Source organism: Ovis canadensis, chromosome 17, assembly GCF_042477335.2.
Source record: "Ovis canadensis isolate MfBH-ARS-UI-01 breed Bighorn chromosome 17, ARS-UI_OviCan_v2, whole genome shotgun sequence".
Classification (NCBI taxonomy): domain Eukaryota; kingdom Metazoa; phylum Chordata; class Mammalia; order Artiodactyla; family Bovidae; genus Ovis; species Ovis canadensis.
The window spans coordinates 34,292,444-34,318,002 of NC_091261.1; positions in this window are offsets into that span (position 1 = coordinate 34,292,444).

Consider the following 25,559-nt stretch of genomic DNA (forward strand, 5'->3'; position numbering starts at 1 on the left):
ATATTTTATTTACCATGCACATTTCTAAGAAGTACGTAAATATACTTGTATGTGAAGTATACTTTACTCTCAGACCATTAAGCTACGTATGGACACCAGAGATTCTCAACTTTGTCTTCTCAATAATACTGAGGACTGTCAATACTATGCGGCAAAAACCATCTCTCGGTCATGCCAATGAATGCCTGGAAGACTATGCACAGTTTACAAATTAGACATAACTTCAGTCATTTCTCTTCAGATTAAGATATAGAAATGAAAACAAGAGGAAAACCTAAAATCTGCTTTACCTATGTTTATTTTAATGTAAATTATTCACAGCCTTTTTTTTTTTTTCTTTAAGCACTAACAGTGCTTAACACTAACAGCTTTATAATTGTCCTGACTTAGGACTCAATGAGAAAGACAGCAGACAATTCTGCTTAAAAAATACAGTTGGGTATACATGTGGATACCTATGGTTGATTCATGTTGATGTATGGCAAAAACCAAAACAATACTGTAAAGCAATTATCCTTCAATTAAAAATAAATTTAAAAATACAATTGGGATAGCTAAGTGCTAGAGTAAGTTGTTTTGAAGGCAGATTAATTTGAAAAATATTTTGTTGAACACTGGTTTCTAAGTGTCTAACACGCTCTTCTGAACAAATTTTTGGTTTTAGCATTCTGATGATGTCTTATATGATGACAAAGGAATGCCCACATTAACCCAGGCACAGATACATTCCAACTGATCAATGTTTATTATTATTTCAGCTTGGAAATTTAAAACATACTAAATATATTAATACTGAGATGCCAGTATATTTTAGTAGTGGGTTGATAGAATTAATTTCATACCAGGTAGAGTTTTCAGGTTATAAAAACATTTTGATATTTTAGAATTACTTAACATCTTTAAGTATTGTGAACATTTTGAATAGAAATCTTAGTTTACACACACATAAAAGATACACGCAAGCATCCATACAGTCTGTTCCTCTGAATAAATAAGCCAAAGAGAAGTTGGTTTGGTCTCCTGCCTAGGTAATAGCACCTGGGGATATGAACCAGTGATGTCAGTGCCTTAGTCTGACAGACAGGAGAACAGCTCTATAAGAGGGCTGAGCTCTGGCCAGGAAACAGAGCAGCTATGGGGTACAGCATGTAAACTTTGATGGCAAAAGTCAATCTAACTCAGTCACTGCACAGCCAACTCCTGAAAAATGGGATTCCAGCAGCAAAACTTATACTTCAAGATATGACATTAAACTAACATTGTTAATACATCATTATTTTCCACAGATCTTGGTTCTGAGAAACATTGCAGTCAAGTCTGGGGCTCTCTTGCCTTTGGATCAAGAAATCAAGAATAAAAGATGTAGGTAAGTGTTTAAACTTTTACCTTTTCTGTATTCAAGTGTAGGCTAGAGTTTGTTAAAGTCTAGCATTGAGTACTCAATTTGACCTGTGTAGATGGGACAAGAAAAGTGGGATAAACTGCATCACATATTCTGAATTCCTTTAGCCAAGGAATGAACACTGTAGGATAATTTATTTGTTGAGTTAAAGAATCTGTCATTTCTGCCAAATAAGTTCATGCATTTTGTTTACTGTCAGTATTTCATAACGGTTTGATTGTTTGCTTGATATTTATGTTGGTATGATGGCTTTGTTTGAGCAACAAATTTCATGAAACTTTTCTAGTTAAGTCTCTGGGTCTGGTATTTCAATAGATTATATTTTATTCTATTCTCCTGGGAGCTGATATTTACAGGATCTGAAGGCCTAGACAGAAATGATTTTTGTGGAAGAACCCTGGGTCCCCTTTTAACACCTGTAAAGTGAAATGAAGTGAAAGTCACTCAGTCATGTCTGACTCTTTGCTACCCCATGGACTATACAGTCAGTGGAATTCTCTAGGCCAGAATACTGGAGTGGGGGTAGCCGTTCCCTCCTCCAAGGGATCTTTAACAACTGTGGGAGAACTTAAATTTATAAAGACCCATTTGTTTCTTGTTTGGAAGTTAGTAGCTGTAAATGTTTTTCATAGTAGTAAATGTTTAAAATATACTTTTTAAATGACTGTATTTAAAATTTAAATATGTAGAAATATTATGAGTAATATATAATATATAATCTATGTTTTACATTAATGTGGCAAAGTTATATATTCAAATAAATTTTCAAAGTTGCTAATTTTATTTCAATGTTATATGATCTATTTTTGTATATAATATTCAAAGTAACCATCCTTTTGTCATGCTCCTTGTTTATATTTCTCTCTTCTCAGAGATAGCCATACTTTAAAAAGAGATGTAACTCTTAAATATACATTCTTTTTCATTACTTTTTTTAAAGATAAAATAGGAAAATTAACTAGGCTTGCTTTCAAACTTTACTTCTTTAAAGTGCACCTTGCTGATTATATTGCTTAAGATAAATCATTGCACTGAAAGGATTCTGAAAAGTTTTCCAAATTGTGAGTTGAATTAGTCAAAATTACACATACAGAAAAGATTCTCTGGAAAGTCAATTATATAATGATGGGATGAGACTAATGGCTGAAACTACAGTTAATGGCATTTGCCCTAGGGTTTTAATGTAACATAAAAGCAATGTAGGGAAAATTGTTGCTAGTCTAAATGGGAACCAACATATGGAGAGATTTGATCTGGGTTAAAAGGAAAAAGAAAATAAATTGAAAGAGAAAACTGAGGTAGAGAAGTTAGTGTACTCAGTATTTGATTTAATCCCATATTCAGTTCCATATGTTCACTTGAGAGGATCTCAAGAGCCAAGAATACAAAATGCCATTTTTCCCTCTAATCACTTAGGCATGGTGTTCAAAGCAGAAGGTATTTTTCCACCAATTTGAATCAGAATATTGGCATTTATTTCTTTAGAAATCTCCACCATCCTCTAATAACTGAATAGTTAGAAAATAACTTTGTTTTAGCAGTGTAGTATTAGAAGTATTTTTATTAAATTCTTCAATTTCAAAGAACTTACAGTTTCACTAAAAATTGGACTTGTATTAAATATTCAAAACAACTGCTGGGAGAAATATCAATAACCTCAGATATGCAGATGACACCACCCTTATGGCAGAAAGTGAAGAACTAAAGAGCCTCTTGAGGAAAGTGAAAGAGGAGAGTGAAAAAGTTGGCTTAAAACTCAACATTCAGAAAACTAAGATCTTGGAATCTGGTCCCATCACTTCATGGCAAATAGATGGGGAAACAATGGAAACAGTGAGAGACTTTATTTTGGGGGGCTCCAAAATCACTGCAGATGGTAACTGCAGACATGAAATTAAAAGATGCTTGCTCCTTGGAAGAAAAGCTATGACCAACCTAGATAACATATTAAAAATCAGAGACGTTACTTTGCCAACAAAGGTCTGTCTAGTCAAAGTATGGTTGTTCCAGTAGTCATGTATGGATGTGAGAGTTGGACTATAAAGAAAGCTGAGCACTTTTGAACTATGGTGTTGGAGAAGACTCCTGAGAGTCCCTTGAACTATAAGGGGATCAAACCAGTCAACCCTAAAGGAAATCAGTCCTGAATATTCATTGGAGGGACAGATTCTGAAAATGAAGCTCCAATACGTTGGCCACCTGATGCAAAGAACTGACTCATTAGAAAAGACCTTGATGCTGGGAAGATTGAAGGCAGGAGGAGAAGGGGACGACAGAGGATGAGGTGGTTGGATTACATCACAGACTCAATGGACCTGAGTTTGAGCAGGTTCCAGGTGTTGGTGATGGTCAGGGAAGACTGCATGCTGCAGTCCATGGGGCGGAAAGAATCAGACACGACTGAGCGACTGAACTGAAAAAAATATATAAAGTTATTTGAGTCAGTATTTTTAATGTTCATTGGGTATTACATATGGTTAAGCATTTTAGGTATGGCCATTCTGACCTGTGTGAGGCAGTACTTCGTTGTAGTTTTGATTTGCATTTCTCTAGCAAGGAGATCCAACCAGTCCATTCTAAAGGAGATCAGTCCTGGGTGTTCTTTGGAAGGAATGATGCTAAAGCTGAAACTCCAGTACTTTGGCCACCTCATGCAAAGAGGTGACTCATTGGAAAAGACTCTGATGCTGGGAGGGATTGGGGGCAGGAGGAGAAGGGGACGACAGAGGATGAGATGCCTGGATGGCATCACTGACTCGATGGAAGTGAGTTTGAGTGAACTCAGTGAGTTGGTGATGGACAGGGAGACCTGGCATGCTGCGATTCATGGGGTTGCAAAGAGTCGGACACGACTGAGCCACTGAACTGAACTGAACTGAATAATTAGCAATGATGAACGTTTTTGGATGTGCCTATTGGCTATCTGTATTTCCTCTTTGGAGAAATGTCTATTTAGGTCTTCTGCCCATTTTTCAATTGAGTTGCTTTTTGCTTTTGTTATTGAATTGTAAGAGCTGTTTATATATTTTGGAAAGTAAGCCTTGTTGGTCACATCATTTGCAAACATTTTCTCTCAGTCTGTAGGATATCTTTTTGTTTTGTTTAGAATTTCCTTTGCAGTGAAAAATTTTGAGTTTGATTAGGTCCCATTTGTTTATTTTTACTTTTCTATCTTATTGCCTTGGGAGACTGACCTAAGAAAACATTGGTATAGTTTTTGTCAGAGAATATTTTGGCTATGTTCTCTTCTAGGAGTTTTAGGTGTCTTAAGTTTAAGTCTTTAAACCATTTGAGTTTATTTTTGTGTAGAGTGTGGAGAAAAGGGAGCCCTCCTGCACTGTTAGTGGGAATGCCAATTGGTGTAGTCACTATTGAGAACAGTATGAAGGTTCATAAAAAAACTAAAAATAGAGTTGCTATGTGATCCAGCAATCCCATTCCTGGGCATAGACTCAGACAAAACCATAATTCAAAAAGTTCCATGCACCCTTATGTTCATAACAGTACTATTTACAACAGCCAAGACATGGAAACAAACTAAATGTCCTTTAACAGATGAATGGATAAAGATGATGTGGCATACAGATTCAATATTTTTCAACCTTAAAAAATAATGAAACATTGCCATTTACAGTAACACGGATGGACCTAGAGTTTATTACACAAATTCTCAGACAAATATCATATGATATCATTTATATATGAAATCTAAAACATGACACAGATGAACATATTTATGAAACAAAAACTTGCTTACAGATATAGAAAGAAGTCTTGTGATTACCAAGGGGGAGGCCAAATAGGGGAGAGAAATACTGAGAGTATGGAATTAGCAGATGTGATATATTACATATAGGATGGATAAATAACAAGGTCCTACTGTATAGCACAGAGAAATATATTCAGTGTCCTGTGAAAAAACCACAGTGGGAAAAAAATAAGAATATATATATATATATATATATATATATATATATATACACATTAAACTCAAGTCATGTTTCTATGCAGCAGAAATTAAACACAACATTGTATATAAACTATATTTATATAAGATTTTTTTTTAAAAAGTAAAATACTAAACAGATACTACTATAGGTGAGTAGGCATGCATTCCCTTTTTGCTGACCATGATTATTTTAATTAAATATTTTCTGTTATAAAAAATCAAGAAATCCTTACTTACATGCTGAAATTCTTAAAAGAAACAAGGGAAGATTATATATGGGGATCAACCAGGAGGGTCAAAGGGAAACTTTAATATATTTGACTTAGTTTATTGCTTTATAGAAATAGCTCTGGATGTGTCATTTACCAAAAGACATGTCTATCTACTAAAGAAGCATAAAGAGGAATACCCAAATTTTCCCAACAATATATATATCACAATATGTATGTATATAATGATATCACAATTATGTATGTTTATAAGGGAACATTTCATGCAAAGATGGGCTCAATAAAGGACAGAAATGGTATGGACTTAACAGAAGCAGAAGATATTAAGAAGAGGTAGCAAGAATACACAGAAGAACTGCACAAAAAAGATCTTCACGACCAAGATAATCATGACGGTGTGATAACTCCCCTAAAGCCAGACATCCTGGAATGTGAAGTCAGGTGGGCCTTAGAAAGCACCACTACAAACAAAGCTAGTGGAGGTGATGGAATTCCACTTGAGCTATTTCAAATCCTGAAAGATGGTGCTGTGAAAGTGCTGCACTCAATATGCCAGCAAATTTGGAAAACTCAGCAGTGGCCACAGGACTGAAAAAGGTCAGTTTTCATTCCAATCCCAAAGAAAGGCAATGCCAAAGAATGCTCAAACTACCACACAACTGCACTCATCTCACATGCTAGTAAAGCTCAAAATTCTCCAAGCCAAGCTTCAGCAATATATGAACCATGAACTCCCAGATGTTCAAGCTAGTTTTAGAAAAGGCAGAGGAACCAGAGATCAAATTGCCAACATCATCGAAAAAGCAAGAGAAGTACATCAACGCTGTATGTTATTAACCTGCACATGAGTTTGGGTGAACTGAACTGAATAATAAGTAATGAATATCAGTCAGTCAGTCAGTTCAGTCACTCAGTCATGTCCTACTCTTTGTGATCCCATAAATCGCAGGACACCAGGTCTCCCTGTCCATCACCAACTCCCGGAGTTCACCCACCTCATGCATTGAGTCGGTGATGCCATCCAGCCATCTCATCCTCTGTCATCCCCTTCCTCTTCTGCCCCCAATCCCTCCCAGCATCAGGGTCTTTTCCAGTGAGTCAACTCTTCGCATGAGGTGGCCAAAGTACTGGAGCTTCAGCTTCAGCATCACTCCTTCCAATGAACACCCAGGACTGATCTCCTTTAGGATGGGACTAGGTGAACTCCTTGCAGTCCAAGGGACTCTCAAGAGTCTTCTCCAACACCACAGTTCAAAAGCATCAATTCTTCAGCACTCAGTTTTCTTCATAATCCAACTCTTACATCCTTACATGACCACTGGAAAAACCATAGCCTTGACTAGACAGACCTTCGTTGGCAAAGTAACGTTGCTGCTTTTGAATATGCTGTCTACGTTGGTCATAACTTTCCTTCCAAGGAGTACACGTCTTTTAATTTCATGGCTGCAATCACCATCTGCAGTGATTTTGGAGCCCCCAAAAATAAAGTCTGACACTGTTTCCACTTTTTCCCCATCTATTTCCCATGAAGTGATGGGACCAGATGCCATGATCTTAGTTTTCTGAAAGTTGAGCTTTAAGCCAACCTTTTCACTCCCTTCTTTCACTTTCATCAAGAGGCTTTTTAGTTCCTCTTCGCTTTCTGCCATAAGGGTGGTGTCATCTGCCTATCTGAGGTTATTGATATTTCTCCCGGCAATCTTGATTCCAGCTTCTTCCAGTCCAGCCTTTTCTCATGCTGTAATATAGCCTTGACATAGTCCTTTTCCTATTTGGAGCCACTCTGTTTTTCCGTGTCCAGTTCTAACTGCTGCTTCCTGACCTGCATATAGGTTTCTCAAGAGGCCGGTCAGGTGGTCTGGTATTCCCATCTCTTTCAGAATTTTCCCCAGTTTATTGTGATCCACGCAGTTAAAGGCTTTGCCCTAGTCAATACAGCAGAAATAGATCTTTTTCTGGAACTCTTTCTTTTTTGATGATCCAGCGGATGTTGGCAATTTGATCTCTGGTTCCTCTGCCTTGTCTAAAACCACCTTGAACATCAGGAAGTTCACAGTTCACGTATTGCGGAAGCCTGGCTTGGGGAATTTTGAGCATTACTTTACTAGCGTGTAAGATAAGTACAGCTGTGTGATAGTTCGAGCATTCTTTGGCATTGCCTTTCTTTGAGATTGGAATGAAAACTGACCTTTTCCAGTCCTGTGGCCACTGCTGAGTTTTCCAAATTTGCTGGCATATTGAGTGCAGCACTTTCATAGCATCATCTTTTAGGATTTGAAATAGCTCAGCTGTGTATATAATGTCAAATTAGGACAGAAGCACTATTTTTTTTTTCAAACTGGCATGATATTCCTATTTTAACTGTATCTATCACTGCTGAATATACTCAGTTCTTCTGACCATGTTGACATTATCATACACTCTGTTAGTTTACAACTTACCAGAAAATATCAAGTGTACACATGTATTGACAAGTTACTGGACACTATAGGAAGTCCAGACAGAAAGATTTCCTATGGTCATGAAATTGATCAATCAAGGTAAAGAGACAAGGCTAAAAAATTGACTGAAAGAACACAGACTAAAGTTAGGAAAAAAAAAAAAAAAACACTCTTGTTCTAACTCAGAGTTCCCTTAAGATTTTTCTCGCTTTCCTTTTTTTCTTTTGTTTCACTTATAAAATACTTGGCTCAAACCATACAGCTTTAAGGTGATTTCTGACTCTACAATAAAATGATGATATATATTATAAAATAAATAAATCATAAATCATATTCCCTGGATATACATAGTAGTTTATCTTGAAGAGAAAAACTAATATTGAGTGCCTTCTATGTGTCAAGCATAAGTTAGATGTTTTCACTTATATCATGAGCTATCCAAAAGATCCCTAAGAGGTAATATAATACTTTAAAACCTTGTGAAAAAACAAATTAATGCCTTTTTCTGAGTTATGTCCAAATGGGTTACTTTTTTTAAAAGAATGAGATAAAAGTTTCTTGTCATGAAGAGACCTTTGAAGATGTTATTTTGACATCCCTTTTATTTTCTACCTGAGACAGTGTTAAACAATTTCAAATATTACCTGCAGCCTCCTGCTTATGAAGTTTTGTTTTCATTCCAAATGTCCCAAATATCTAACTACTTAGGACCCATGAGTGCTTTTCACAGCCAAATTCCATGACAGCTGCTTGGGAATACTTAAAAGCAAGGAAGGTAATCTGACTTCCTTTATTACCTTCACTGAGGAAGAAAGATCTGGTCACAATGATAAGTATTCAGCACTTTTTCACTTCATTCAAGGCACTAAGGATCCTTATTTTCCCATCTTCTCTATTTATTAAAAATAACAAAATTGCAAGCAAGCATATGTATTGCACAAAGTTCTCATAAGTATTTCAGTAGTGATGACATTTTCAAAAGGAATGGAAAAGTTCTTACTATACATGGCTTTAGAAAGAGTAATTAAAATTTACTAGTTCCACATTTTCAAAAACATGACTGGTATCATGGCAAATATTTTACAAATCCTAATATAATAGGGGTAGTTCGTGTTTTTATAAAGACAGATGTTAATTTTCCTACACACCAAGCAAAGTAGTTAAGCTTAGTCAACATCATGCTATTATGTCTGAGGTGGACACATTGGAATCAAGTGGAGATATAATAATCTCACTTTTCTCATTTGCTATAAAACAGATGCCTAAGAGTAAGATTTTCATAAATGAAGAAGAAGAAATAAGAAAGGGAAGGAATATATATATATATAGGCTTTTATAAAGTTTTTTAAAATATAAAATATTTGCATGCAGAGAACTGGACTAACCTGCATTTTATTGCATTAAAAAAATACTGAGAGCAAATTTGATATAATTTTAAAATCTCAAAATACACTCTTGTTTTATTTCATAGGTTAAAAAAGGGGGTTAATAAAGGTCCACAGTCTATAAGTAAAATATACATGATAATTTCTGTTGCTTTGATGTTAGAACTCATTTAGCCCAACTCAATAAGCCACAGAGATGTTAGAGACAGAGTGCTTCCCTATTCTAGGGCAGTTTGCTGGCTGCTGCTTCTCTTTAGAACAATAGCATCCTTCAAATGAGAGAACTTTGCCAATATTTGATGAAAATTGAAATGACTATTTCATACACTTATAATTGAACTTTCAAAGTCTGATTGCTAGAAAACATGTCCACTTAAATTTGATAGTATATAATTAGATTGCTTTAACTCCAGTTACAAGCTAAAGGGGAGTGTGTGTGTGTGAATACATGATTTTAAGTGTCAAAATTCAAACTATACAATAGAGGTAATAGAAACCACTAATGGAGAGATTAGGCATTAAGTTTCTACCATTGGGTTTGTTTATGTTTGTTATAAATTTACAAGAAAGATTGTGCTCATTAAAAGTTAGAATACATTAAAAAAATCTGTAAAGTTATTTCCCTCATAATTTAATCTTCCAAAGGGATAACAATTTTTTAAATGCATACTTTTTGATTAATAACAAAAGTTCATTCAAAGAAGATAATTGAATCTGATCATTTATTTAATTCAATAATTACATATTTAAAATATTAAATAATATATTGGCATTAGGCATTTAATTAAAAATTTGATATGAAATATGAATGTTTTTGTTAAAAGTAAATATTTTGGCAGGGAAAATGCTTTAGAATGATGAATGAATATATTCTTTGAAATGAAAGAAAGAAATGAAATATATTTGTGGATACTTGGTAATAAAGGTACCATAGCAATTTATAGGAATTATTTATCATAATTTAAAAAATGCTTTAATGAAGATGTCAGCTCCTCCACTTCAGCCTAACAACTTCACGAGCATATCAGTTTCAAAGCCTAGTTGGAAGCCTTTAAATCTAGTACTGAGAAGAATGGGTAATTTAAGCAACAAATATTCCAAAGATGAGAGTCTTTTTAAATGCTCCCTTTATGTTCATTCTCTTCTCCCCAAAGACAGGCTCTTTACTTACTTCAAAGTGAGACTTAGTGGTTCTACTAACTCAGCTGGAAACTGATTAATATTTTTTTCTACCCCTTCATCCTTGAAATTTTATTTTTAATTTTCTAGTCTCCTTCCATTTACAACAATTGAAAAGGAAAAGTTACACATGGCTCTTTTGTGGACAACCACTTTGATAAATACTGTTGTAATTACTACCTTTGGCACAGCAATATGGCCTGGGCATTCCACAGCCATGTGGTCTCTATTTGGAAGGAGGCCTGCACTTAATCTATGGAAATACAATGTAATATTAAGGAATCAATGCATGATGAATAGAGACCAGCATTCATGTAAGTTAAATTCAGAGTTCTCTTTTCTATATAAAACTGCTCTTTGACTCAGTATAGAATTGAATGAAGAAAGAATGATTGTTGTAATAAAATATATTTTTAAAGCACATTATAAAATATAAATTTATAATTTCATGTATTCATATTTTCTGGTATATATACCCATGAAATCTGAGATTTCTCTCTTTAGAGATCTTTATGTCAGTGACAACATGCTTTTGCCTGAATATAATAAATTGTTACTTATTTCAATTTTTAAACTTAATGTTCAGTTGTATTTAGAACTTTACACAAAGTTTTTACATAAAAACTTTACACTTATAAACTTTATTTGTTTTTTATACATATTATTTTGTTTTCTTTTTTTTACATATTTTTTCCATTGTACCAACTGTTGGGTAGTGGTAGCTCAATGGTTACAAAATGTGTCTGCAGTGCAGGAGACAAGGGTTTGGTCTCTGGCAACCCATTCGAGTATTCTTGCCTTGAGAATCAAATGAATAGAGAAGCTTGTCAGATTATAGACCATGGGGTCACAAAGAGTTGGACACAACTTAGCACTGAGAATGCATGCACATAAATCATTACATGTGGAAATAACACTTTTCAAGAACATATCCGAAAAAATTGGTGGATAACTTTGGTAGAAATTAATTAAATGAGACCATCATGAACATTTTTTTTATATGGCAATTGTCAAATCTTACAGTAGAAAATTTTTAAGTAATATTGGATAGTGGGAAAATCAGAAAGTCCTTTCACAAAAATTAACTTGTGTTTGTATATATGCATGTGATTTTCTTTCTAATATGTGCCCTGTAAAGCCTAGAAAAAAAAAAGTGAAATAGCTAGACGCTATATCATGTAAATTGTTGGGCTGAATGAAGCACAAGCTGGAATCAAGATTGCCAGGAGAAATATCAATAATCTCATATATGCAGTTGATGGAGGAGCCTTGCGGTCTACAGTCCATGGGGTCGCAAAAAGTCAGACACGGCTGAGCAACTGACACATGCAGTTGACACCACTCTTATGACATAGAGCAAAGGGAAACTATGGAGCCTCTTGTTGAAGCTGAAAGAGGAGAGTGAAAAAACTGGCTTAAAATTCAACATTCAGATAACTAAGATCATGGTATCCAGTACCATCACTTCTTGGCAAATAGATGGGGAAACAATGGAAACAGTGACACACTTTATTTTCTTAGGCTCCAAAACAAACTGCAGATGGTGATTGCAGCCATGAGATTAAAAGATGCTCCTTGGAAGGACAGTTATGACCAAACTAGACAGGATATTAAAAAGTAGAGACATTACTTTTGCCGACAAAAAGTCTGTATCGTCAAAACTATGGTTTTTCCAGTAGTCATGTATGGATGTGAGAGTTGGATCACGGTGAAGCTGAATGCATAAGAATTCATACTTTTGAACTGTGGTGTTAAAGAAGACTCTTCGACAGCAAGGAAATCAAACCAGTCAATCCCAAAATAAAGTAATCCTGAATATTCATTGGAAGGACTGATGTTGAAGCTGATGCTACGATACTTTGGCCACCTGATGGGAAGAGCCAACCCATGGGAAAAGACCCTGATGCTGGGAAAGATTGAAGGCAGGAGGAGAAGGGGACAACAGAGGACAAGATGGTTGGATGGCATCACTGACTTGATGTACACGAGTTTGAGTAAGGTCCAGGAGATGGTGAAGCACAAGGAATCCTGGCGTGCTGTCATTTATGGGGACTCAGAGTTGGACACAACTGAGCAAGGAAACAGTTACAAGAGGCTACTAAAACATAATAGTCTTTTAAAGTATGACATTCTTTATGTATTCTAAATAACACACTAACATAGCAATAGAAGTACTTAAAGAAAGCTTTATAAACTACAGTTTTTCAAATTTGATAAAGCCCAAGAAATTAACTGAATACTATAAGAGAAGCAATAAAATGACTAGATCCTCAAAAGAAAATGCAATGACTGTAGAAAGAAATAATAGAATTTAACTTCAACCTGCGGAAAGAGTTAAGAACTGTTTTAAAAGTAAAAATTATCACTAGAAATGAATAGCAGGTTGAAAATCCATAAAAATACAATCGTAAATGAACTGACATAGAATCAGAGAGTGTTATTTTGGGAAGAATACTTTTCTTTGAATCTGTTTGGCTAATCTAATCCAAGGGAAAATAACAGAGAATTAAATAGTTGTTCTGAAAGACTGCAATAAGCACAATGAACTGAATCCTTTGGAGAAAGTTAAGATAGGAAATGCTAACGATAGAGGAAGAGATAGTTAAATAATATGTTAAAAATAGCTTTATTTTTATGGTAATATTTGAGCAGAGAGGTAAAGAGTTTCCTCATTATATCTGTAGGAAGTTCTAGTCAAGGAAAATAGCAGGTATAAATGTCCCAAGTAAGCACAGACTTGATGTTACTGAGAAACAGCCCAGTGGTTGAAATGGACTGAAAGGCAGGAAATAGTAAGATATAAGGTCAGAAAATGAGTAGATCAAGGGCATTTTGAGAAGAAGAAAAAGTCTTCTACAGCATTGCAGAGCAGTGTAGGGAAAGAAAGACTGAGATAACATATACATACACACAGGCAAAATATTAGAGGCTTTTTATAGAGAGAGCTCTGTAATTTTCCAAATCAAGAGGGCAGGGATTCAGAGCAAAGGAGACTAAGAAGGAACAACTAATGAGGTAAAAAGAGAAACTAAGTGAAGAAAATACTTTAAGGAGAGGAATCTTATCACCTGTGTCCAATGCACTTAATAAGTCCAGGAAGATAGGGGCAAAACATGAACACCTAAAAAAATGGATATCACTGGTGCCCTTGGCAGGAACAGAAACCATGGAATGGAAGGTAAGAACAAAGTCTGAATACACAGAATTCAAGCCAAAATAACAAAAAAGGAATTGGAGACACTTTTCAGCAATCCTTTTCTAAGAGTTTTGTTGTAGAAAGGAGCAAGTAGAGTGATAGCTGGGGGACAGGTACAGAAGGGTGGGCTCCTAAAAATGGAAAATACTAAAGCAGGTATGACGTCAGTGGAAATGATCTAGTAGAGCGGAGAAAAATGATGCAATAAATATAAGCCAGATGAGACAATTATTCCAGTGATGTTCTTCATAAGTAGAAGGAGTGACCATAGTCATGGGCGCGAGTGGAGGGTTTGGTGTTAGACTGGAACATAAATGGTTAATCCAAAATAATCAGTAAATTAATTCATTCACCATGTTTGCCAGGTACTATTGTTTGTTCCTTTATTTTATAAGATAATACAGATATAAAAATGAATAAAATAGAGATTTCATCGTGGGGATTAAGGTCCCATCATGGAGCTAGTAAATTTTAGTTTAAAAGATTCAGTTTTAATTTTAAAAGTTTCAAAGTTCAGTGCTATCATGATGGAGAAAACGACTGAATGCTCTAAGAGAATGAGTGGATAATGATGAAGGAGTTTTCAGAAAAGGACACTGTAGTAAAGTCCAGGTTTTAATGACGACTCAGAATGAAAGATGGAAAAAGACTGTTTTAGACACAAGACGTAGTAAATTCCATAAAAATATGGATTTTTACAGGTTTAATATTCTACAGGTTTAATGGTTCTGTAAATAATGTTAATGGATTATGGTACATGTATGGTAGGTGAGCAGGACAGGCCAGTGGTGGTCACATTCAAGATTTTGTTTACTCTGCTTAAAACAAATTTCATTTTGTGTTTTTGGGGCTGAGAATCCCATGGACAGAGGAGCCTGACAGGTTACAGCCCATGGGATCGCAAGAGTCGGACACGACTTAGCGACTAAACCACCACCACCACCACCAAGATTGCCTGTCATTCATACTTGGATGGCTGCTGCTGCTGCTAAAGCACTTCAGCTGTGTCCGACTCTGTGCGACCCCATAGACGGCAGCCTACCAGGCTCCCCTATCCCTGGGATTCTCCAGGCAAGAACATAGGAGTGGGGTGCCATTTCCTTCTCCAAGGCATGAAAGTGAAAAGTGAAAGTGAAGTCCTCAGTCGTGTCCAACCCTCAGGGACCCCATGGACTGTAGCCTCCCAGGCTCCTCCATCTATGGGATTTTCCAGGCAAGAGTACTGGAGTGGGGTGCCATTGCCTTCTCCGACTTGGATGGCTAGCCAAGTGAAAATTAGGTTACTAATATAGGGATTAACAGAGAAAAATGTTAGAATATAGGTATAAATTTAGATGTATATATACTGTTTATATATGTATATATGTATATATATTATTTTCTGTTGGAAAGCGTATCTAGGTAGACTTAGCTGAAGAAAATCACAGATGCATCTGGGTCTCAGATCAGGTGTATACAGTCAAGAGCAGGGAGTTATGCTAGTTTTATATGCAGGAAACTGGTACAATTTTTGGAAATCTTTTAAAATGTATAAATTTTATAATACATTGTTTGGTACAATGTCTTTAAATAGAGCCATGAGAAATGATTTCTAAAGCTTAAACTTTATTAATTCAATAGTAAATGTATTGATGTGTAGGAGTTTGGGGGGGGGGTAAAAAACAAAGCTATGGGCTTAGATGCAAATACTTAAGATTCTAGAAAGGTGGGAGAGGGAAAGGACATAAACATCTCAAGAGTATAAAGGAGCTGAAGAAAAATACCGGGAAAAACAGTTAAAGAAGAAATAAAACAATTCAATTAAGGAGAGAATTTCATAGGAGTGAAATGATGAGTGTTCATAATGTATTAAATATTATAGAGCTTGAAAGCTGTGGAAGTAGTTTCTTCAGTTGAAATTAATTTCTTAAATATGTTTTGCTTGTATATAAGTAAGTTGTTGCAAGAAGATGAGGTAAAATTTTGTTATTTTAAAATAAAAACAAAAATCTCTCTGACAGATTAACTTTATTTTGGGGAAAGACATAGGAAAATTTCCTAGACAAAGAATCACAAAATTTAAACTTTTTGTTTAAATGTCTTTAAATACATTGTCACTATACCCTAAAACCTAACTTTATAGTTAAAATTTTGAGAATTTTCATAGACTTGGACAGTAGCAACTTTAGCAATATTTCTTTCTCTTTTTAAACCTTGACACAGATTAACATAAATAGACTTCTAAAGGTAATTGATTGTTTTCAGTTGAGTGCAGTGAAGATACTAATGCTACTGAGATGAGGTTTTTAAAATACTACACTCATAACATTTATATATTTGAAAAAATCATGTCTTTGGATGTCTCAAAAACGGTGTCAATGCTAAAATTATGTAATTAGAAAAAGATGTTTTTAATTCAAAAATTTTATTTCTATTCTGTCAGTTTACCTATCATTAATTAATACATCAAAATGTTTTAGTGGATAGAATGTGAAACAGGATAAAAATTATTCTTACCTCCTCAAGTTTGTGGCAGTGTGTGTGTAAATGCACTCACAAATATATAAATATGTGTGTGATTCTGCAAACGATGACAGGTTTTCTTGAAAGTATTGGGGCAGCTGTACTCTTTTCAGCCTGCTTCCTTTTTCATGAATACGAAAGTAGCATTTAACTTACCATTGTACTCAAGGGCTGATTTTATAAGCAGTAGAAAAGCAGCTAGGAAAATGATTTTGTTACTTTTAGCATGGCTAGGTAATTAAAATTTTCTGGCTTAGAGATATTTGAGTGTTTTCCATGTTACTGATGATAGTTCTTACTAATGATATTAGTGCAGTAATTTTCTAATTCCAAATGTTAAGTATTTTTGTGTGGTTAAGTGATTTTGTTGAGTCATATAGATAAATTAGGTATGAAATTGAAGCTGTGAACATTTGCAGAAATTGTGTTCTTGTTTCCAGCTGTTTAACATTTCTATAGTATTTCCCCAACTCCTTCAGCTTTTATTTTTCTTCAAAAGTAGTATATGGGAAGGTATAAGGACTCCATGTTGTATCTTTCTCCTCTTACGTTAGAAACAAGAAAGGGACATAATACCAAACAGAATAAAGCTAGCAAGGTAATAGATGAGAAATACAGTTGGATCATAGAAACTGATATTATGGCTGAAAGGAACACTGATAAGTAAAATATCTCATTTCCTCTTGGTCAGGAAATATTTCATTTAAGTCTCTCATAAAAACAAACAAACAAAATGCTACTTTTATCTTTGATGACTTCCAGAAATGAACTTCCACATTGCTCCCCACAGCCATTGATTGAAATGTATAATTACTATATTTGTGCAGATTATTAAAACTTATTACTGTGAAAGTTAACTTGAATTCTTTGTAGTGTTCTTTAATATGTCTTTGAAGTAACAGTTGTTTTGAAAATCCCCATTTTTCTCAACAAAGAAAGAGTTGTTTCTTTCCATTTATACATAGTTGTTTCTTTTTGCTTGTTACATTTTTTTGAATCCTTTAGATTCCTAGACTATAAATTCCAAGTTTTGTTTGTTTAAAATTAGATATGATCATTAATAAGCCACAGTGATGTCCTCCCAGTCTGTCAACAAAGTTTTTATCTATATCAATATTTATTGGTATGAGGTAGGACTAAAAATACTATACTACATCGAGAGGCAGTTTTAACTATCCTGGGGATTATGGAAATCAACAAATTCTTTACACATTCTTAAGCAAAAACAAAACAAAAAAAGAAAGAAAAAATGCCCACATATAAGTCCAAACAGGAAATAAAATCAAACCACTTATAGCCTATGAAAGTGACAGTTAAGTCTCTCAGTCGTGTCCGATTCTTTGCGACCCCGTGGACTGTAGCCCACCAGGCTCCTCCGTCCATGGGACTCTCCAGGCAAGAATACTGGAGTGGGTTGCCATTTCCTTCTCTAGGGGATCTTCCAGACCCAGGGATCGAACCCAGGTCCCCCACATTAGTGGCAGATGCTTTAACCTCTGAGCCACCAGGGAATATAATATAATATATATATAATATAATATATAGTCTATACTTATCAGCAAAGCATACAACAAACTGTAGCTTCTGTGTATATGGGGAAATACAGATATCTGACCAGCAGAGTTTTCTGTTGAGTCTAAGAGTGTGTAGAACTAGGTAGGGATTGGGCAGGAGAGAGAGGAGTAGAATCCTCATGGTGGAGGAGAACAGGAAGCATTAACAAGGGTTATCCTAAGAGAAGGCTTCCCAGACTGTGCTAGTGGTAAAGAATCTGCCTGCCAATGCAGGAGATGCAAAAGACAGGAGTTCTATCCCTCATCAGAAAGATCCCCTGGAGTAGGAAATGGCACCCCACTCTCGTATTCTTGCCTGGAAAATTCCATTGGCAGAGGAACCTGATGGACTATTGTCCTTATATAGCTGCAAAGTGTCAGACACAACTGAGCTACGGAGCACATACACACACATACATCGCAAGAGAGAGTTTTTACATTGGTTCAGTTCAGTTCAGTCACTTAGTCGTGTCCAGCTCTTTGTGACCACATGGACTGCAGCACTCCAGGCTTCCCCGTCCATCACCAGCTCCCAGCGTTTGCTCAAACTTATGTCCATTGAGTAGGTAATGCAATTTACATTGATTATAAAATAGCCAAAATAGTTCTGAGATCTACTGAATCAAAGAATAAAGTATTGTCCTTCTTGGATAGACATTACTTCTTGGAAAGGAAAAAGGAACACAGAGGGGAAGGTGTCCCTCATTAGTATGGTATCAGTAAAGCATGAATGCTATTAAAGAATGATGATATCAGAGATTCAGAGGAAATGTACATAACACACAATACACTACCAAAATGAAGGTGTATTTTCATTAAATATACCTAGGGGTGAAAGCAGAATAAAACATACACAAACTAAGTCCAAATTAATTACCCCAAACATCTATACTTAACCCATTTTGAATTGTCTACTGTTTTAAGACATTTCAATGTAATAACATATATTTTAAAATAACACAGCTCTCATTTAAAAATAGTGCAGGGAGGGAGGAAGGAGGGGGTGTTCAGGATGGGGAACACATGTATACCCATGGCAGATTCATGTTGATGTATGGCAAAACCAGTACAATATTGTAAAGTAATTAACCTCCAATTAAAATAAATAAATTTATATTAAAAAAATAAAAAAATAGTATAAGGAGAGAAAAATAATTAAAACATTTTACTAAGTTAACATTAGAATATTCTTGCTCCAACGTACATAGATACATACAAAAAGACTTGAAGGAAAGTAAAGTGGGATCTTCACCCCAGCTTGAATTCAAAGGAATTTAGCCAATGCCAAAGGTAGGAAATAACACTGAAATCAGAAGTTCATAATTTCAAAATAGATATGACAATCAAAAAGATATGAGAGATAGCTGATGGGTTGCACAAAAGAAATGGATGAAAAAGACAGAATTGTCTCCAAAAAGGAATATGAATTTACATGGTATCAACTAGAGAAGAGTTTAATGAGTAAAATTACAATGAAGAATATATGATGGAGAACTGAAGTACAGGTCCCTTCCTGGCACTTTGTTAAAACCTCTCCAGTAAGTCTACGCCCCTCCTCTTTCCAACAAAACAGGTCTTTTGAAGAGCACCGTGAATTGTTCCTTGTTGTTCAGTCATGAAGTCATGTCTGACTCTTTGAGACCCCAAGGACTGCAGCACATCAGGCTCCTCTGTCCTTCAGTATCTCCTGGAGTTTGCCCAAATTTATGTCATTTCACATTGGTAAATCCACTGGATAGAGTTCATCCCTTGTAGGAAATCAATATTTCATATAAGAGGTCTCTCACTTCTCCTTGAGACTCTTTTCATTTTTACCTTGGCTTTAAGTATACTGCACTTTGTCCTAATTCTGTTGTTTGTTCTATTTCTGTTACTGCTGCTTCTCCATCCCACTGCTGAGTTTTCTCATTTCCCCAACATACAAAATATTGGTTGCTGCAGAATTCTGTCCTCAGATATCATATTCTACATGTACTTGATCCATTTGCCTCTTTCTTATAGTCTGTGGTTTTCAATAACATTTACTCATTGACAAATATCAAATGTGTAAGTCCAATCTCAAATTTCCCTTAAAGTATACTCATAAAAAACTGCTTTAAATAACACTTAAATTTTTTATATCTCCTCCTGCTCCTGGAACTTTATGTCCACTGTTACAGTTTTATCTTTCTCTATGAAACTGATCACTTTCACAGATTATATGTTTAATTATGTATTTTTTGTCTGTATTTTCTATTGTGTAAGCTCTATATCTCCAGTACCTAGAGTTGTGTGTAGTACATAATATGTGTTTTTAAAATGTTTCTTGAATATCAAATGAATGAGTGATCGATAAATCATTCAACTGTGGGCTCAAAACTCATATTTGTTAAGTAGGTATTATATTAATGCACACAATTTACTGTAGCATAAAGACTAATTTAATATTTTAAATATTATTTGTGAAGTTGGTAACTTAATTTCTTTCTGTGAGGCACTTTGGGAGAAGGTTAATATTAAAGTAATCTGATTTTAGGTTCATGTTTTGATTAAGGTGGACATGATGCTATGTTTGGCCAATCTTTGGATGTTTAAATTTCAGATAGATTATTCAGTTTTACTAGGGATAATACTTCACTTTTCCTTTTAGATTGCTAATTTCAAAAAGAATTATTTGGCTTACTTTAGTGCATCATATTTCAAAGACGTGTGTATGTGTGTAAGCAACACTAAAACAAATAAGCAGTTCTTAATTTCATTGAGTTTTTAGTTCACTCACTATGAGCAAATGTGGATTGGAACCCTCTGTAGATGCTATCAGGGTCCTGTTTCCATCCTCTTAATTATGCTTCAGTGTACAACAGGTAGACTTCCAGGCATCCACACTGCAGTTCTTTGCCCATGGGTTCTCTCTGGCCACTAGACTCTGCTTTATTTGCCCACATTGCAGTCCAGAAGTGACAGGAAACTAATACTTTCAGAATTAGCCCTAAAAAGATGACTGATGGAAATTTGTGTATAAAATCCCCAGATTTTTCATACTTTGGTGAGGAGTAGAGAATTTCAGAGGTATCTGTATATTCCACACCATTCTCAAATTTATCCAAAAGACTATATATATATATATTTAATTGATGATGACACTGACTTTTCCTCTTTTCCTATCTGAATTCCCCACTCACTGTTCTAAGATCACTTGCCTATATTAGTTTCTTATTGCTACTATAATGAATTGAAACACATTTAGTAGCTTAAAACAATGCAAAGTTATTATCTTTATAGTTTAAGAAGTCAGAAATCCAAAATCAGTTTTACTTGACTAAACTCAAGGTTTTAGATGGTCTGTTCCATCTGGAGGCTTTAGGGGAGATGTGTTTCCTTGCCTTTGTTAGTGTTTAGAAGTCATCTTCAGTCCTTGACTGGTGGTATTCTAGTTAGCATCACTCTATCCCCTTGATTCTATTGTCATATTTTCTTCTACTGACCCTGACTTGTAAAGATAATTGTGACTGAGTTTGACCCACCCATATATCTTTGGATAATCTCTTCAACCTGTGATATTTAATTTATTCAAAGTTGCCAGTCTCTTTTACCACTTAAGGTAACATAGTCACCGAGCAGAAAGTCCTAGACATTTTTGAGGAATTATTCAGCTTACCATATAACACAAATAAGTTAAATAAGCTGAGACTTTGCTACAAATTCATCTTGATGACTGCTCTTGGTCTAGAACAGTTTATAACATAGAGTTCATAAATTTATCTGAATTTGCCAAGTTAGGAACAGAAAGTACCTTCACTTTTTACTACACTTTATGCTGAAACATCTTTGATTTTGTATGACAAGAGTAATTCTGTAATTTTAATAGTACTTCTGGTAATTTTGAGTAGAAAATGTACATGCATAAACAGTTTTTCTTGTATTCTAATATTTAGGGGATGGTATTCAAGATTGCTGTCTTAACATTTATTCCAACAAAATTTCAAAGGTTGTTTTATCTTGTTAAACTTCATTAGCTATCAGAATCCAAAGAAGATGCAAACATTATAAGAAAAAATTTTAAGAAATAATAATGATATTAAATGGAATAAAAATTTTCACATAGAAACCTAATATGTAGCGGGGTAGAGAAAGATGGTGGAGGAATAGGACGGGAAGATCACGTTCTCCCTCACAAATTCCTCAAAAGAACATTTCAACGCCGAGCAAACTCCACAAAACAACTGTAGGCTGGCAGAGGACATCAGGCAACCAGAAAAGCAGACCATTGTCTTCAAAAACAGGTAGGAAAAAATATAAAAGATGAAAAAGGAGACAAAGGAGGTGGGGAGGGAGCTCCGTCCTGAGAAGGGAAGCCCGTCCCGGGAAGGGAATTTTAAGAAGAGAGGTTTCCAAACACCAGGAAACACTCTCCCTGCCGGGTCTGTGGCGAGCCTTGGAAACACAGAGGGCAACATAACAGGAAGGAAAAATAGATAAATAATTAAAACCAACAGATTACAAGCCCACCAGTAACTCCCCCAGCGGAAAAGCAGCACAGACGCCTGCATCCGCCATTGGGAAGTGGGGGCAGGGCAGGGACGCGCGGGAGGCGCGGGCTGCAGCGCTTTGCAAGAATTGGGCAGGAACGCTCCACGCGCAACCAGAACGATCTAACTTGGGCTAGCAAACCAGACTGTGGGATAGCTACCACGCGAAAAGCTCAAAAATAAGACACCACCAGGACCAAGCACAGAACAAAGGACGGAGCGGAAAAAGCCGGCTGCAGACCATTCCCCGCCGGGGACAGGCAGCCAGAGCCGTAAGGACTGGAAAGGGGCAATTGCAGACCCGGAGAGACTTTACTTACCTAACTGCAAGCAGGCTCCTTTGCTAAGACTTCTGGGGGTGCTGGACAGTCACAGTCTGCCTCACGGGGTGCGCCAGCGGTCCACCCAGAGAGCTGAGCGGCAGCGGCGGAAAAGGTGACAAGCCGCGGCGATCGTGCTCGCCAAAATCCTGAGCTACTCGGACCTGGGAAGGGCACAAAGCGCAGTCCCAGCCGCATTTGTGCCTCTGAGGGCTGCCTGAGGGCCGAACCTGAGCGGCTTGGACCGGGGAAGTGCACGCAGCCTAGGGCCGGCCCCAGATGGTTCCCGGCTGAGCATCGTAGAGCCGGAGCGGTTTGTGCGCCGCGAGAAAGGACAGGTCAAGCGGGGCAGAGATACTGTGTACACACGACAGTGCTATTTGTTTGCAGCATCCCCCCTCCCCACAGCGCGACTGAACTAGTGAGCCTAAAAACCAGCAAACAGAAGAAGTTAAACAGAGGGAACCACCTTGGAAGTGAGCCCACATGGCCCATAACATCAGAGAAGAGCCAGATATATTTTTAATTTTTTAATATTTTTAAAAACATTCTTTTTTCTTTTTGCTTTTTGCTTTTTTTTTTCCTTTTTTTTCTGAGCTTTTTTTTTAATTGTTAAGTCTTCTATTTCTCCTCTAATTTTTATTTCTATAACCTAGTATTACTATTTTTTAAAAAAAAGACTTTTTTTTTTTTTAAGGCAAACACCATATATACTCTTTGGATGGTTGTTGGTGTTTTGTTTCGTTTTTTTGTTTGTTTGTTTGTTTTTTAATAATTCTTTTTTTTTCTTTCTTCCTTTTTCCTTCTGCTTTTCTTTAATATTGTATCTTTGAAAATCCGACCTCTACTCCAGATTTTTAATCTTTGCTCTTAGGTTTTTGTTGTCAATTTTGTACATTTAAAAACCCAAACTTCACTACCCAAGTTTACCTGAGAGCGAGATTACTGGCTTGACCACTCTCTCCTCCTCTGGACTCTCCTTTTTCTCCACCAGGTGGCCTCTGTCTCTTTTCTCCCCCATCTCTTCTCTATCCAACTCTGTGAATCTCTGTGTGTTCCAGACGGTAGAGAACACCTAAGGAACTGGTTACTGGCAGGATTTGTCTCTCTCCTACTCATTCCTCTCTCTTATCCTCCTGGTCACCTCTGTCTACTTCCTCCCTCTCCTCTTCCCCGTATAACTCTGTAAATACCTCTGAGCGGTCCAGACTATAGAGCGCACATAAGGAAGTGACTACTGGCTAGCTTGCTCTCTCCTCTCTTGATCTCACCGCATCTCATTCCAGTTACCTCTAACTACCCCCTCCATCTTCTCTTCTCCTTGTAACTCAGTGAACCTCTCTGAGTGTCCCTCAATGTGGAGAAACTTTTCATCTTTAACCTAGATGTTTTATCATCGGTGCTGTATAGATGGAGAAGTCTAGAGGCTACTGTAAAAATAAAACTGAAAACCAGAAGCAGGAAGCTTAAACCCAAAGCCTGAAAACATTAGAGAACTCTTGAATTCAGGGAACATTAAGCAATAGGAGCTCATCAAATGCCTTCATACCTACACTGAAACCAAGCTCCACCCAAGGGCCAACAAGTTGCAAAACAAGACATACCACCTAAATTCTCCAGCAACACAGGAACACTCCCCTGAGCCTCAATATACAGGCAGCTCAAAATTATCCCAAAACCTTTGATGTCTCATAACCCATTACGGGTCACTTCACTGCACTCCAGAGAGAAGAAACCCAGCTCCACCCACCAAAACTCCAACACAAGCCTCCCTAACCAGGAAACCTTGACAAGCCACTGATAGAACCCCACCCAAAGTGAGGAAGCTCCATAATAAAGAGAACTCCACAAATTATCAGAATATAAAAAGGCCACCCCAAACGCAGCAATATAACCAAGATGAAGAGACAGAGGAATACTCAGCAGGTAAAGGAACAGGAGAGTTGCCCACCAAACCAAACAAAAGAGGAAGAAGTAGGGAATCTACCGGAGAAGGAATTCCGAATATTGATAGTGAAAATGATCCAAAATCTTGAAATCAAAATTGAAACACAGATAAATAGCCTAGAGACAAGGATTGAGAAGATGCAAGAAAGGTTTAACAAGGACCTAGAAGAAATAAAAAAGAGTCAAAATATAATGAATAACACAATAAATGAGATCAGAAACACTCTGGAGGCAACAAATAGTAGAATAACAGAGGCAGAAGATAGGATTAGTGAAATAGAAGATAGAATGGTAGAAATAAATGAATCAGAGAGGAAACAAGAAAAACGAATTAAAAGAAACGAGGACAATCTCAGAGACCTCCAGGACAATATGAAACGCTCCAACATTCGAATTATAGGAGTCCCAGAAGAAGAAGACAGAAAGAAAGATCATGAGAAAATCCTTGAGGAGATAATAGTTGAAAACTTCCCTAAAATGGGGAAGGAAATAATCACCCAAGTCCAAGAAACACAGAGAGTCCCAAATAGGATAAACCCAAGGCGAAACACCCCAAGACACATATTAATCAAATTAACAAAGATCAAACACAAAGAACAAATATTAAAAGCAGCAAGGGAAAAACAACAAATAACACACAAAGGGATTCCCATAAGGATAACAGCTGATCTGTCAATAGAAACTCTTCAGGCCAGGAGGGAATGGCAAGACATACTTAAAGTGATGAAAGACAATAACCTACAGCCCAGATTACTGTACCCAGCAAGGATCTCATTCAAATACGAAGGAGAAATCAAAAGCTTTACAGACAAGCAAAAGCTGAGAGAATTCAGCACCACCAAACCAGCTCTCCAACAAATTCTAAAGGATATCCTCTAGACAGGAAACACGAAAAGGGTGTATAAACCCGAACCCAAAACAATAAAGTAAATGGCAATGGGATCATA